Raw genomic sequence first — 15,243 nt, forward strand, 5'->3', positions numbered from 1 at the left:
ACCTTCCCTACAAATCATTTTTTTTATTTGAGAATATAAAAATTAGACATTGTCAAAAAATTTTCCAATCTAAAGAATTTTTCCATTATCTCTACTTGGTATAATCTAATACATACAAGGTCAAAGATGGGATCACCATGAATAATGACCCCTGACATTTGGGGCCAATAATAAGCCCAATGTCAAGTGATTTCATTTATCATTTATTTTTATCTAAATATCTCTTAAGGGCATCCCTGGTGACTCAGACAATAAAGGATCTGCTTGTAATGTGGGAGACCTGGATTCTATCCCTGGGTTGAGAAGATCCCCTGGAGGAGGGCATGGCAGCCCACTCCAGTATTCTTGCCTAGAGAATCTCTGTGGACAGAGGACCCTGGAGGGCTACAGTCCATCATGTCACAAAGAGTTGGAAATACTGAGCAACTAAGCATGTAGTTCAAAATTAGTTATCAACTGTGCATCAGTTTCCTCCCATGAAAAAAAAGATGGTTACTCAGGAGTTAAATTTTTCTCTTGCTTTTGCAATTCTGACAATTTATGTATTTCTGGTTTAATGTGTGACTATCCCAAGGGACCCAAGGTGCCATTAGTGAATGCAGAGCTACTGCTGAAGAAATGCTAAATAAAATTAAGGTCTTTGGATTTACTAACCCCAAACACAGCCTTATTCCCTAGGCATGTGACTGTGGAAAGGCCTGTGCATATGAGCCTTAAACTCAAGAGACCACAGTATTGTACTACAAAGAAGATCGCCATTTAGTAACATCTGGTCTTTTTGTTAAGCTGAAAAAGGTAGTAAAGATGAAGGGAAATGCATTTATTATAACTATGCTATAATTAATTTTAGAAAGATGACACAGCAGTAATGATTGTTTCCTTGAAGAATTTTTGCCTCACACGGCTTTTCATTTCTGAAAGTAGGCTATAAATGAAGGCAGCTGACTTTTTCCTGTAAGGTCTATGAAGGGATGAGCAGGGATACAGAGAACAAGTTGTTATGGGAATCTCCAGTTCTTCTTGTAAAATGGGAAACTCTAGCTCACAACAGAAAAGCTGAGGAGACTCTAAAATCTTACCCCACTGTACCCCACTCTGAGATGGACTTGGGGGGAAGTGGAATGAGATGATTTCAGTGAGGCAGGAGATTCCTCCTCTACTGTCTTCCCTCCAGGGAGGCTTCTCAGATTCAAGGTTCAAGACAGACATCACGTGGTCATGTCTCTGAGTCAGTGTCCACTGCCCAGAGACACCTTGTATCTTTGTCTCTGTCTTCCTGTCACCTGGGGATTCTGATGCCACACCTCTTCAAGAACAATCCTGCTCAGTTCCTAAATAATCTTAAACAGTTACTACCCTCAAGATTCATTATTGCCAGTAAAGAAGAAAGAAGGATTTCTTAAAACCAAAAAAATTCAATCATACTTTCCAGAGGCAAAGTCTGGTGTCTCAGCAATTAACTTTTTTCACAGCAAATACCAGCCATGCTTCAAAACCAGTCTCTTTGCCAATCAGACTCAGATACTGTATCGCAGATATAGCCCATCATCTGGGAATATCCACTGGTTCAAAATTCTTCATTTCCCCTATATTAGTTTCATTTATTTCTTCTTGTGTTTGGTAAGTGCATTGTTCTCTCCATCCCGAGTCAACTCTAGTTAAATTCTGAGTACCTTTCCTAATTCTTGTCCACTCTTCATTTCTGGGCTGGATTCTTCCTTCTGTCTTCTATTTATTAGTAGGAAAAATGATCCAAATATATGAAGAAATGCTCTAAACATATGAGGACATGCTCCAAAGTATGTTACCATTATGATAAGCCCTTTATCCCTATCTTTAATGTGTACATTCTACCTAATGTCAGATCAGTTCAGTCACTCAGTCATGTCCGACTCTTTGGACCCCATGAACCGCAGCATGCCAGGCCTTCCTGTCCATCACCAGCTCCCAGAATCCACCCAAACCCATGTCCATTGAGTTGGTGATGTCATCCAACCATCTCATCCTCTGTTGTCCCCTTCTCCTCCTGCCCTCAATCTTTTGCAGCATCAGGGTCTTTTCAAATGAGTCAGCTCTTTGTATCAGGTGGCCAAAGTATTGGAGTTTCAGCTTCAACATCAGTCCTACCAATGAATATTCAGAACTGATCTCCTTTAGGATGGACTGGATGGATCTCCTTGCAGTCCAAGGGACTCTCAAGAGTCTTTTCCAACACCACAGTTCAAAAGGATCAATTCTTCGGCACTCAGCTTGCTTCATAGTCCAACTCTCACATCCATACATGACCGCTGGAAAAACCATAACCTTGACTGGATGGATCTTTGTTGACATAGTAATGTCTCTGCTTTTTAATATGCTGTCTAGGTTGGCCATAACTTTCCCGCCAAGGAGCAAGCGTCTTTTAATTTCATGACTGCAGTCACCATTTGCAGTGGTTTTGGAGCCCAGAAAAATAAAGTCAGCCACTGTTTCCCCTGTTTCCCCATCTATTTGCCATGAAGTGATGAGACTGGATGCCATGATCTTAGTTTTCTGAATGTTGAGCTTTAAGCCAACTTCTTCACTCTCCTCTTTCACTTTCATCAAGAGGCTCTTTACTTCTTCTTCACTTTCTGCCATAAGGGTAGTGTCATCTGCATATCTGAGGTTATTGATATTTCTCCCGGCACTCTTGATTCCAGCTTGTGCGTCATCCAGCCCAGCGTTTCTCATGATGTACTTTGCATATAAGTTAAATAAGCAGGGTGACAATATACAGCATTGACGTACTCCTTTTCCTATTTAGAACCAGTCTGTTGTCCTGTGTCCAGTTCTAACTGTTGCTTCTTAACCTGCATACAGATTTCTCAGGAGGCAGGTCAGGTGGTCTGATAATCCCATCTCTTTCAGAATTATCCAGTTTGTTGTGATCCACACACTCAAAGGCTTTGGCACAGTCAATAAAGCAGAAATAGATGTTTTTCTGAAACTCTCTTGCTTTTTCGATGATCCAGCAGATGTTGGCAATTTGATCTCTGGTTCCTCTGTCTTTTCTAAAACTAGCTTGAACATCTGGATGTTCACGGTTCACATATGGCTGAAGCTTGGCTTGGAGAATTTTGAGCAATACTTTGCTAGCATGTGAGATGAGTACAATTGTGCGATAGTTTGAACATTCTTTGGCATTGTCTTTCTTTGAGATTGGAATGAAAACAGACCTTTTCCAGTCCTGTGGCCACTGCTGAGTTTTCCAAATTTGCTGGCATTGGAGTGCAGCACTTTCACAGCATCATCTTTTAAGATTTGAAATAGCTCCATTGGAATTCCATCACCTCCACTAGCTTTGTTTATAGTTATGCTTCCTAAGGCCCATTTGACTTCACATTCTGGCTCTAGGTGAGTGATCACACCATCGTGATTATTTGGGTCGTGAAGATTTTTTTTTGTACAGGTCTTCTGTGTAATCTTGCCATCTCTTCTTAATATCTTCTGATTCTGTTAGGTTCCTACAATTTCTGTCCTTTATTGAGCCCATCTTTGCATGAAATGTTCCCTTGGTATCTCTAATTTTCTTGAAGAGATATCTAGTCTTTCTCATTCTATTGTTTTCCTCTATTTCTTTGCATTGATTGCTGAGGAAGGCTTTCTTATCTCTCCTTGCCATTCTTTGGAACTCTGCATTCAGATGCTTGTATCTTTCCCTTTCTCCTTTGCTCTTTGCTTCTCTTCTTTTCACAGCTATTTGTAAGGCCTCCTCAGACAGCCATAATATCTCATATTATGAGACAGTCATAATGTCTCCCTAATGTCTCATATTACTGAAATTCAGACAACAGCAAAAGAAGCTCATAGGATCACTGGGTTGGATTGATGCTAACAGCCACGTAGTGGCAACTATTACCCAAGTCAGAGAAGAAACATTTTACAAATGCTTTATTGTTATATCTATTTATTTCTTTATTGTTATATCTATTGATTTTATATCTTTTTACTGAACTCATCTGCACATCACCATAACACCCCTCACCCCTTACTAAGCTGGCTTCTACTACAGAGGGTCCAGAAGAATAAAGTTCTGTTGATGTTTATCCAGAGAGTGGAGGGTCCCAGCTGGTACCTGTATAAACACTGTGAGACTCTGACATTTCATGATTCAATTAGGGTTGAAAGATTTCCAAATATATCTCATTTTCCCAACATATGGCACTAGCCACAACAATAGACACAAACCTCTGTTGCCTCCAATTTCAACAGTCATGCATAAAATAAGGTGAGCAGCTAAGTTACAGAATGCCTAAATAGAAATATACAGGAGGGAGAAAAACCTTCTCATTTCTAACATCTTCACTATGTCCCTATTTTATCCATATCTTCCCTTATCTACTACCACCTGGTTCAAATCTGCATAATCTCTCCTCTGGATCACTGGGGTATTTTCTGAGCTGGTTCCTGTGCGCTTCTGCTTCTCCTACAGAGCATCCAAACTGATCTCTGCAATACAAAAATCAGATAACATTACCCTCCTCCACTACTTAAAAATCTTTTTAAATTCCCCTGCACACTTCAAGTGGAACACAAACTTCTTGTCTTGGCTTGCGTGGTGATTATTTAATTCAACTCCTACATCATATTGCTGGCTTGCTCACTCTGTTACCCACACTGGTCTTCTTTCCCCTTCTCCTAGCCAGTTCACACTGCATCAGGGCCTTCGTACCACTTGTTCTTCATGTCTTGATGTTTTTCATCTCAGTACTCCTAGAGTTGCTACTTCTAGTTATTCAGATCTCAATTCACTTATCCTATTTAGATCAACCTGCCATGACCACCTAATGGACAAATGTGACACCAGATCACTTTCTATCATGTCACCTCTGCCTAGCATTTATCACAGAAAAATGTGCTTGGTCTCTCTTCACTGAGTGGATTTTTATCCCATAGGAGTGAGGCTTTTTGTCTGTTCTATTGACTGGTGCATATCTTAAATACAGCAAGTGCTTAGGAAACAATTTTTAATAAATAAATAAATAAATAAATTCCAAGTTAGAAAGAGGCTAAAAATCCACTGAGCTAAAAGTGAGAACATCCAGACCTTAAATAAGTACACGAAGCACAATGATAGAAGTTATTTTGGTAAAACAAACAAAGGAAGCCCTCTAATGAGTTTAGGGATAAAATATAATAATTATAATACAGTTTAAGGACTGCTTGCTGATGTCCTGCCTAACTGCCAAGTAAGAGAGCTGCTGGGAAAGTCTTACAATAGTTCTCTAAATATTGGGTTACAACTCTCCTCCATCTTCACCCCAGATCTCACCACAATTCTGCTTAAGTCTGCAATGCACTTGAATATTAGACCACTCAGCTGCTCTTACTAAGTCCAGTTTTTGCTTTTAAGTTTCTGATCATGTTATTCTAACTTGACTTTAGAGAGGGGAACTCTGAATCACTCCTTTTTGCCAGTCCCAAACTGCTAAAAATCTCAGCATGTTTTTCAGTATAGAACCCACAGAATGTCAACACCTCAAGTAATATTATGTAAATATTCTAATTTAACTTCTTGCCTTTCTGGCAGTCCAGTTGAATCCAGAATTAAGTGTTTCAAATGTCCTGAAGAATTCAGAGCCCCCCAGGACATGAACATCCTTAAAAACCAAATGTCTCAAAAAAAAATAAACAAAAAACAACTCGATGCTTCATGAAAATATTAATGGCCACATAGTCCATGGTATTTTAATTAGATCATGGCTTATAAAAAATATGCATGGTCAATAGGAATATATTATTGCATAGTACAGTATGGTTACACGAAACTAGACATGTGTTAAAATCAATAAAACTGTACAAAGGAAAATACATTATAATTTCTTAAATAAAAATTAACTATATAAACATACATTATGTGTGTGTTGCAAAACATCCAAATAGGGGAAAGAGATACATATAAAGGAAAATCTAAAAGCCTCTTCCTTCCTCTAAATTCTTTCAGTTGGTAGCTGTTAATGAGATTATATAGTTCCAGAAAAAGTTCCTAGGTATATGCATTCTCGAGTGTCTCTAACTCTCGCTATAGCTAGCTAGCTAGCTAGATGCATGTATATAGAGATACATGTCTATAATCTATGAATCTGCATATATACAAAAAATTTGGATAAATGGGATCATGCAGTGTTGTTATGCAATTTGCTCTTTTTAAAACACAGCTTCACAGTCATCTTGTCATATCAACATAATCAGAGGTAACATTGCTTTATTTTTACAACTACATGATATTCTAATGCACAGATGACATGATTTATTTAGGTGTGCTTTGTTGATAAGTATTTAGATTTTTTTCTAAATGTGTTATTTTGTGTTTGTTTTACTGTTTTAAGTAAGACTGAAGTGAATGTTCTTTATACACATTTTTTTGGCATACTTGGATGAGTATTTTTGTAAAAACAATCCGAGAAGAGTTACTAAGTAAAAGAGTATACCCATTTTAAATTTTTGTAGACATTGCTAAATTTCTCTCTGTCAAATAAAAACAAATCTTAACAGAAGTAAGGAGAGGCTATAATCAGAAATACTGGGGCAGCGGAGTGAAGCGGCCTATGATAGTAGGAAGATCACTGCAACTGTAAGAACTGCCAATATCTCAAAGGTCGGACAGAAAGGCGGTTTTATTTTACAGAGAGGAATAAACAAAACTATTAAGAATCGGGTGTTGGGGAGTGGGCTAAACAGGTGATGTAATGGGAGAGTTGATCAGGAAAAGTTTTTCCCTGAGGTCAGATGATTCTTAAGAGGCATTAAGGACAGGTTGTTCTGCGTGTTAAACTCCAGTGCTGAAGGGTGGGCCAAAGTTCAGGGGCCTGGAGAAGGAAGGCAGCCTGGCTAAAGCCTGGTCAAGTTGAGTTAGCAAGTATTTTTGTACAGATTGGTCTTTGGAGACAAACAGTCCAGCCACTCATCTATGAGACCAAAAATAAAAAACAAAACAAAGCAAGAATTTGGACGACCTGTGTCTTGTGGTAAGTAAATAGAGTGGTCATCTTTAGGTCTTGTCTAAGTCATGAGGGAAAGAGTGGGTCTTTGCAATAAGCCATTTCTGGGAATGCAAAAGGATGGCAGGGAGAATTTTTGACAACCATTGTTTTCCAGGGTCATAGTGCTTAAGTAAAGCTAACCACTGCCCGCTCTAAAAATGATTGCTTTCATTTATTCTCCTTAGTGATATGTCTATTCAATCTGCCCTGGCCCAATAGGAAAGGCTTTTTAATCTTCTCAGTGTGAAAGAAAAAAAAAATGTTATTTTACTCTTGCTTTAAAACACAAATCTCTCATTGTGTGTCCCCACCTCATCCCTAACCCCTGAAAACCATTAATCTCTTCTCTATCTGCATGGTTTTGCGTTATTTCAAGAATGTTATGTAAAAGTAATGATATAGTATGTAATCTTTAATAGGTGGGTGTTTCACTCAGCATTATTACTGCAGATCCAAGTTGTTGAATATATCACTAATCTCTTTGTTTTTACTGCTGAGTAATATTCCAGAGTATTCATATAACACATTTTCTTTAATCATTCATCCAGTGAAGAACATTTGTGTTTCCAATTTTTGGCTATTCCAAATAAAGCTTCCATAAACATTTGTATACAGGTTTTTGTATAAACATAAGTTTTCATTTCTCTGGGATAAATTCCCAAGTGTGTAATTGCTGGAATGTATAGAATTTGCATGTTTAGTTTCATAGGAAACTGCCAAATTATTTTCCAGCGTGGCTGTAACATCTTAAATTCTTGCCAGTAACGTATGAATGATTCAGTTTTTCATCATCCTCACCAGCATTTGATGTTTTTAATCCTATTTATTTTAAACAGAATTTCAGTCATTCTAATATCACTATCACTAGGTATGATTATCATTACACCTAAATTTTCATTTTGGTTTTAATTTTAATTTCCCTATTAACTAACTATGTTGAGTTTCTTTTCATGTGTTTATTTGTATATCTCCTTCAGTGAAATGCCTGTTGAAGACTGTTGACCATTTTCTAACTGGATTTTTTTAATTGTTCAGTTTTGAGAATTCACTTTATTCTAGATGCAAGTCTTTGTCAAATATGTGCTTTGAAAATATTTTTACCCCATCTCTCTTGCTTGCAGTCTATCCTTTCAACAAACCAGAAGATTTTTTTGTGAGGTCTAATGTATTAATTTTTCCCTTTGAGTATCAGGCTTTTAGGGATAGTTTAAGAACTATTTACCTAATCCTAGATATCAAAGATTTTCTCCTATGTTTCCTTCTAAAAGTTCTGTAGCTTTACATTTTCACTTAAGTCTGTGATCCATTTTGAGTTACTTTTTATGTAAGATGTGAAGTTTAGATCAAGTTACTTTTTTGAATTTTTTTTCTGCTTATAGTTGAATTACTTTTGCACTTTAGTTGAAAGATTAATTTGGGGAGTATTGATATCTTTGCTAATGTGAATTTTCAAGTTGATGGGCCCACTATGTCTCTCCATTTCAGACTTTAGTTTCTTTCGTGAGCATTTTGTCACTTTCAAGAGAGAGATTTCTAAATCTGTTTTGTTATATCTAATTAAAATATGTATCTTTGTTTGGAGCACATGTATTTTTAACTTGTTATTAACCTAAGTAACAATGTTAATTACTAGTATGTAGAAACTCAATTGATACCTTCTTTACTGGCTTTAAGGGTATTTTTTCCAGCTTTATTGAGATATAATTAGAAAACATATCTGCACATAATCAAACGCAATTTGATGTGTTTGGACATATGCATACATAAATGTTACTACCACCGCAATGAAGGTAATAAATATATCCTTCACCTCCAAAGTTTCCTTGTGTCCCTTTGTTTTCTATTTGTTTCTCTGACCTGTGGTAAAAAAAATATTTAGCAGGATATGTAACTTCTTAACAAAATTTTAACTGCGTAACACCTTAACTACAGGCACTTCGTTGTAAGCAGATCTCTAGAACTCACTCATGTTGTATTAACTCTACACCTTTTCAACAACTTCCTATACCCTCCTCCCTCTCATGCTCTGGTAAACAGCATCCTACTATCAGATTGTTTATTTCTATGCATATGATATGAGAGGAATCATATAGTGCTTGTCCTTATGAAATCAACTTCACTGAACTCACTTATTAATGCTAGGAATTCTTTGTAGATTCAATTTTTTGCATAAACAACCATGGCACCTGTAATTTGGCACACTTTTATTTCTTCCTTTCCAATCTGCCTTTTATTTCTTCTTGTTATATATATTGTGTTATAATTTCTAGTACTATGCTAAGTAAGTGTGGTCAATGTAGATATCCTCGTCTTCTTACTCATGATCAGGGGAAACTTTTCAGCATTTCAACCTTAAGTATGGAAATAACTTCGGTTTTTTCTTTTAACATCTTTTAATCAATTTGAGGAAGTTCTTTTATTTTACAGAGAGTTTTCATAATGAATGGATGCTGAATTTTGTCAAGTTTTTTTGTATCAGTTGTTATACTCATATTAATTTTTCTTCTTTTGACCAATGAAAAGATGGGCTATACTGATTAATAACTTTTGAGTGCCACATCCTTGCATACCTGGGATAAATCTCTCTTGGTATTGATGTGAAAGTCTTTTTATATTTTGCTGGATTTAATTTCCTAATACTTTGCTGATATTTTAAAAATTAATCTCATGGGAGACATTCATCTCTTTCATTTTCTGGTTTTGGTATTAGAGTAACATCAAATGAGTCTAACTCAAAGTTCCAAAGCTACTCTGTTATATAATTTTGCTGACTTTGAGAAGACTATGTCAAGCTTGCTAAATGAAAAATGCATAGTTTGGCAATGCCTCAAGATATGTTACATTTTGTTTTACCAGTGCTGTTTTCATTCTAACTGGCATTTGCAGAATTTTTCTAGAGTTTCTTCTTGTGAGTGTATTTTTCTTACACCTTGTCAACAATCATGTTATGATAGTGTATGTGTTGTTGACCTGTTGCTCTATTTAACACCAGAAAATTATATTTCAGTACTGAATGAAGTGTTATCCTAGAAATCTGCTATATGAATGCATGACAAAATTACTAAACAAATGTGGCATTTTTGTTAAGCATCTCTGAAAGCAGTATTTTTTATGATGTCAATTTCATTAAAATATTTTTGACATCCTACCTCAAAAAAATAATCAGGGACAATGAGAAAGTAGGCAATGTATATATGTGCATGCGTGCTTTATGTAAAACATTTAAATGTATTTGATAAGTGGGCAGATCATTGAACATAGTAACACAACATTTAGTTCACATCCTGGCTCTGCCACTTACTAGCTGTGACTTTAAACAAATCATCCAACTTCTCATATTGATATAGTACAGATATTACCACTGATCTTATCTAAGGGAGATTTAAATAAGATAATTTTTGGAATTAATGCTATGCAAATTTTTACTATAACTACTTGTATTTCATTGTACCATTAAATGACTTTAGTATATATTTTATGGAAGGGATATACAGCACTGATGTTGATATACATCAAATGAGTTTGAAATATGCTCAATCTATAATATAATCTTCAAATATCTCAAACTGAGGGTCTCAGATGCTGTGTTTAAATGAACTCTGAAAGAAAAACAATGCTTTCCATGGAAGAAGAATACTGGAAAATACTTCTGGAAAAAAGAGGGGGTAAAATGAGAGGATTTTCTGAGTTTAAAAAATTTCAAAATGCTATAACTCCCATTTAATAATTCACTAGGCACATTAGTTAGCAAATTCTCTGGGAAGTCCCGAAAGAAAGAAGCCAATAGAGCTTAATTTAACCCAGCATTTAGCACTTCTTTATACATGAAGTTTCTCTTAAAAAAAATACAAAAATATAAACAACTAATTTTCTCCATAAAACACTGTAGGAAATTCGTGGGCACTCAGAGAAAAGGAAAGCAAAGAAACCAACACAAGGAAATGACACTTGTGAAAAAAAATAGTTTTCTTAGTAAACTTTTGTAAAACCTAGATTAAGTAAATGAAGCTCAAAGAATTTAAGACATATAGAAAAGATAGAGGAGCCACATGTATTTATTCAAATCATGTATACTTTTTGCAACATTTTAATTTATTGCATTTTTGAACATTTTCATGAGTGTATATATATATATATCATATCAGTTCAGTTCAGTTCAGCTGCTCAGTCGTGTCCAACTCTTTGCGACCACATGGATGGCAGCATGCCAGGCTTCCCTGTCCATCACCAACTCCCAGAGCTCACTCAAACTCATGTCTACCCAGTCAGTGATGCCATTCAACCATCTCATCCTCTGTCGTCCCCTTCTCCTCCTGCCTTCAATCTTTCCCAGCTTCAGGGTCTTTTGCAAGGAGTCTGTTCTTTGCATCAGGTGGCCAAAGTATTGGAGTTTCAGCTTCAGCTATCAGTACTTCCAATGAACATTCAGGACTGATTTCCTCTAGGATTGACTGGTTTGATCTTCTTGCAGTCCGAGGAAATCTCAAGAATTTTCTCCAACACCACAATTTAAAAGCATCAATTCTTTGACTACCAGGTTTCTTAATGGTCCAACTCGGACACGATGGAAGCAACTTAGCCGTGTTGGACTCTTTGCAACCCCATGGACTATAGCCCACCAGTCTCCTCTGTCCATGGGATTCTCTAGGTAAGAATGCTGGAGTGGGTTGGCAGGCCCTCCTCCAGGGGATTTTTCCAACCCGGGGATCGAACAGGCAACTTTTCTGTCTCCTGCATTAGCAGGTGGGTTCTTTACCACTAGAACCACCTGGGAAGTGCTATATATACATATGCAGATTTACATATTTAAATTTATAAAACACAAATATATAGCATAAAATACATTAATATATTATTCTATGTATATAATTTATAAGGAAACATTATAAAAGTTAAAATACAAGATGAAAGTGAAAGTAGAAGGTTGCTTAGTCATGTCTAACTCTTTGTGACCCCATGGACTATACAGTCCATGGAATTCTCCAGGCCAAAATACTGGAGTGGGGAGCCGTTCTCTTCTCCAGGGAATCTTCCCAACCCAAGGATTGAACCCAGGTCTCCTGTATTGCAGGCAGATTCCTTACAGCTGAGTCACCAAGGAAGCCCATAAAATATAAGATGGATATGTGCATTTGACATAAGCTAGAGACATAAAATATAAAAGGTAAAATCATGTGATGAATTCCTCAGGTGAATCTACCTTTCCTCTTACCCTAAGAATTTTACATGCACGGATGCTCAGTTGCTCGCATCTCCTGGAACAAAATTCTCAGTTCAACAGAACTCTCTTTAGAGTGAGGATTTTAAAACTACATGAAGATTTAACTTAGTATTTTAGTAAAGCCTGCTTTTCTCTTCATTTTATTGTTCACTAATCATGATAAAGAATTGAACATGGTTCAAAATTGGGAAAGGAGCATGACAAGGCTGTACACATCACCCTATTTATTTATCTTCTGTGCAGATTACATCATGCAAAATTACAGGCTGGATGAATCACAAGCTGGAATCAAGACTGCTGAGAGAAATATCAACAGGCTCAGATATGCATACGATCTCTTGACAGAAAGTGAAGAGGAACTAAAGAGCCTCATGATGAGAGTGAAACAGGAGAGTGAAAAGCTGACTTAAAACTCAACATTCAAAAACTAAAATCATGACATTCAGTCCCATTACTTCATGGCAAATAGAAGGGTAAAAAGTGGGAGCAATGACATTTTATTTTCTTGGGCTCCAAAATCCTTGCAAACAGTGACTACAGCCATGAATTGAAAAGATGTATGCTCCTTGGAAAGAAAGCTATGACAAACCTAGATAGCATATTAAAAATCAGAGATATCACTTTGCTGACAAAGGTCCCAAAGGTCCACAGAATCAAAGTCAAGGGTAACTTCTTGTAGTACCAGCAGTACCTAATAGTACCAGCAATTTTGTTTGTTTGTTTGTTTTTACAACAACCACACATGTAACAGGTAATATTCAGAAGCTTGCCATGTTTTCCACAGACCTATTCATATGTTAAGAAAATCTGAAAATAATTTTGCACTGAATCTGAAAACTGTAATATGTGAAGTCAACACCACAGCTAATGATACGAAGCATTTACATCATATAGTCAGTGAACATATGCTGATACAACTATCTGCACATCAAAAACAACCAAAAAAAGAACATAAATAAAGCAAAACAAAAAAATAAAGAGTTACAAATTTCTGCCTACATTCGGCCCACGCAGACCTCAGAGTAAAGAAGTATGAGTTTGCTGTCCCTATGCACCTATGATTCGATTACCATCACACCACCAGCCACCCTGCTACTCCGCCAACTCCACTAAGTATGACCCTCCCATCAGGCTAAAGAAGACTCCACTGGTCAGCTGTAAACACGTACACACACAAATTAGAACCATGAATCTATTTCTAACAATAAAGGAAAAACTAACTTTGTTAGACCCAACAAAGATTTGTGTATGACATATATAATGTCCTTTACTGGCTACTTAAAGAGTTGTAAAGGATAATTTTTTTATCTTTCACATAGCTTAATGCATTTCACTGATAATGTATTAGTAAAGATCACTTGTTATGAATGGTAGTATAAATAATACAGACTGCAATATACATGTGATTTTCATGGTATAAACTATTCTAATTCTAATTTGAACTCTATCTATCTAATCTAACTGTATCAGAATGCCAATAAATCAAGCTAGCATTATTAGAAAAATAATCTCAAATCCCCCAAAATTTACTTTAAACTCATATCTATACGCCTGATGATAATTATATTAATGACAATAATAAATTCCCCTTGGCATATTAATGAAGACATGCCATAGTTGAGAACCACTGATTCAAAAACATTTTTTAAAAAAATAGTGAGTGACACAGACATAGAAAACAAGTTTCTGGTTACCAAAAGCAGAAGGGAGTGAGGGAGGGAAAAATTAGAAGTATGCAATTCACAAATAGAAATTACTATACATAAGAAACAAGGATTTATTATATAATGAAGGAAAACATATTCAATATTTTCAATAATCTATAATGGAAAATAAGCTAAAATATACAAAAATAAATGCATGCGCTGTGCTGTGCTTAGTCACTCAGTCAGGTCCGACTCTTTGCAGCCCCATGGATTGCAGCCCGCCAGGCCCCTCTGTCCATGGGGAATGGGAACTCTCCAGGCAAGAATACTGGAGTGGGTCACCATTCTCTCCTTCAGGGGATCTTCCCAACCCAGGGATTGAACCCAGGTCTTCCGCATTGTGGGTGGATTCTTTACCATTTGAGTTGCCAGGGAAACCCCATAAATATACATGCATGTTTATATATGCATACAAAATACATAATATATATACACACATAACTGAGTGACTTCACTGTATATCTGAAACGAACTCAATATTGCAAATCAACTATACTTCAATTTTTTTTTAAGTGAGTTAAATGTAAAAAGGGGGAATTTGGGGATAAACATGTTAGAGTAAGAGGACATGGAGTTCACCTCCCGCAAAGAACATATCCAAAGTATATTTACATGAGGAATAATCCCCAATGAAAACTGAAAACTAACTGGAAACTGGCAGTAGGATTACTATACATCCAAAACTGTAAGGAAAATACACACATAATGGATACAAACAAAGAAAGAAAGTGAAGATGCTCAGTCATGTCCAACTCTTTGTCATGGACTGTAGCCTACCAGGCTCCTCTGTCCATGGGATTTTTCAGGCAAGGGTACCAGAGTGGGTTGCCATTTCCTTCTCCAGGGGATCTTCCTGACCCAGGGATTGAACCCAGGTCTCCCACATTGCAGGCAGATGCTTTACCATTAAGAAGGGAAGAAAAGTGGTCAGGTCAGGGCATGTGTCCCTGGGAGGGGACTCAGAAAAAAAGAGATTATAAGAGTGGACACCCACCATGGAGAGTGAGTGGTGGATCAAGCCAGAGAGTGGGCACCCCAGACCTGGGACCCTATGGAGAGGGTAAGCCACCTTGGCTAATTGGCAGTCTTCTGGGTCAGATGGGAAGACTGGAGAAGCCTGGACTCCGCTCATGAGGAGCACAGTCGTGCTGACTATACCCTAGGGCAGGGTAGGGAGATATCTGTTCAAGCAGCTATTCCATTACCCATGACTGACTTGCCACATGCCCCAGCCCAAGCTGAGTGAATGGGCCAGAAACAGAAAAAGTCAGAGTGACCCATAAAATGTTATCAGAGGCAGTGTGGTATAATT

General features: G+C 36.9%; 1 long non-coding RNA gene across 2 annotated transcripts; it reads left to right on the forward strand.

Moving 5' to 3' along the window:
• Nucleotides 1–6,811: 6,811 nt before the first annotated feature.
• Nucleotides 6,812–14,097, forward strand: LOC136148520 (uncharacterized). 2 transcript variants are annotated; one of them, XR_010659515.1, is made up of 3 exons: nucleotides 6,812–6,989; nucleotides 11,338–11,652; nucleotides 12,469–14,097. It is a non-coding gene; the product is annotated as an uncharacterized lncRNA (long non-coding RNA). The 2 variants fall into 2 exon arrangements; XR_010659514.1 differs by having other exon boundaries at nucleotides 11,476–11,652.
• The last annotated feature ends 1,146 nt before the right edge of the window (nucleotides 14,098–15,243 follow it).

The sequence above is a fragment of the Muntiacus reevesi genome, chromosome 17 (genome assembly GCF_963930625.1).
Source record: "Muntiacus reevesi chromosome 17, mMunRee1.1, whole genome shotgun sequence".
Taxonomy (NCBI): Eukaryota; Metazoa; Chordata; class Mammalia; order Artiodactyla; family Cervidae; genus Muntiacus; species Muntiacus reevesi.